The following is a 1691-nucleotide window of genomic DNA, read 5'->3' as shown; positions in this document are numbered from 1 at the left end:
AGGGAAACAAATACACAGTAGGGAAAAGGGTGAGCAGCAATGCATACAAAACAGCTCTGTGCTCTAAAACAGTGCAGGATGTATTAATACATTTTTAGCAAACTTCATTAAATGACTGAGTGATTTTGCATAGAATTTTGCATAGTGATTTTTGTGGGAGTGACGAGTTCCATTTTCCTCTATTGTTCTTACAGGACGAATGGGCATTTAAAAGTATCGACGTGGGACATCACAAAATAATGCTGCCTGGTTGTTTTGTTAGTTGCAGGAGAAGCGTGTCTGTAAGGGGGGAATACTGCAGTGATACTGTATTATACATAAATCTTAAACGATTAAGATTTAATTCTTTGCTGTAAAGTTGAAAGCTCAAATTTTTTTAAAGTTCTGTAAAGTTGAAAGCCTTTGGAACAAAGTGTTCAAGTACAGTAGAGACAAATATATGCTGTTAGTTTGGTCGTATGGGTTCCTTTGCTCAACTGGGGACTGACTGGGTCTGACTGAAGAATCTAACCTTTGCTACCCAGGTCACCTGGGCTTTTCCTGCCAAAAGCAACACGAGGCAGTCACGATGACTATATATATATATTATGTATACAACCACACTGTGTCTGAAAAACATGGCAGCAAACGAGAAACGGTAAAAATGAACAGTGCTAGTTAAAAAAAGATATACATGAGATTAAAGCAAGCAAGCTGATGGCAGATATCCATATAACGGAACCCGAGGCTAGGGGACATTTGTCAAAAAAGGATGCACACAAACACAAATCCCAACTATACTATGTAGAGATGGGTTGCACCGGTTCACCAGAATGAGGGATAAAAGCACGGGTAAAGCTATGGTGTGACGTCACGTGCAAACCACGTATAAAAAAAAAGCGTAAAAAAATTTTGTCAGAAGTGGGATTCGAACCCACGCCCACATTCGTGGACCAGAATTCTCAACAACCCTGATGCAGGGTAAGGTTAACCCTTGAGTCTGGCGCCTTAGACCGCTCGGCCATCCTGACATGAAGTTCCTTTTGCTTGGAACATCATGTGTAACGTGGTACCCACTGTATAGCGTATCAATCGACGGTGGCTATATTTGTGGCCATGGCAAATTGTGAACGCAGGCCAGGCCACGGGTGCCGGCCATCGTTGTGTCGGCAAGCATGGCACCCCTCTTGCCGGTAGCGGCGCAAATCGTCGTTTAATGCAGACCCGCAGCCGCGCGTTTCAAATGACAAAGAGACGCTTATGGGCGTCACGTTCACATTAGCTTCAGTTTCTTTCGCCGTCAACGTTCATTTGTCCTGAAAAAAATTTGCCCCTCTCTGAATTTACGCATGATATATTTACATTTATGTGAAGGACGATTCGAGGTAATACGTCGTTAAATTTCAAGAACCTGCTTCGACTACAAGAGACAGAACTATCACCTAACATATTTGTTTTCTCGGTCGATCGTAGCCAGTTTTTGGCCGAACAAGTATTTTTAAAAACTTTTTTTCGCTTTGAAGATTGGAATTGTTGTGCGTATCCATGATATAGACAGGTTTAATGACTTTGTGCCTGCTGCAGTTTCGTGCATGGGTGCAAATACGATTTAAAAAAAGGGCAAACATGCGTTATCCCCTATCCCACAATGGACCTCTTCACAACGCTTCTGCTTCTGTGCGTGCTCTGTGACCTTGACGGCGCCGGAGAGG

General features: G+C 42.8%; 1 non-coding gene across 1 annotated transcript; it reads right to left on the bottom strand.

Moving 5' to 3' along the window:
- Positions 1 to 892: 892 nt before the first annotated feature.
- Trnal-caa (transfer RNA leucine (anticodon CAA)) lies at positions 893 to 1010 on the bottom strand. The gene is made up of 2 exons: positions 973 to 1010; positions 893 to 938 (listed from the first exon to the last, which is right to left on the bottom strand). It is a non-coding gene; the product is annotated as a tRNA-Leu (tRNA).
- Positions 1011 to 1691: the final 681 nt, after the last annotated feature.

This window comes from Ornithodoros turicata, chromosome 1 (genome assembly GCF_037126465.1).
Source record: "Ornithodoros turicata isolate Travis chromosome 1, ASM3712646v1, whole genome shotgun sequence".
Lineage (NCBI taxonomy): Eukaryota > Metazoa > Arthropoda > Arachnida > Ixodida > Argasidae > Ornithodoros > Ornithodoros turicata.
This window is presented reverse-complemented; position numbering and strand designations above follow the sequence as displayed.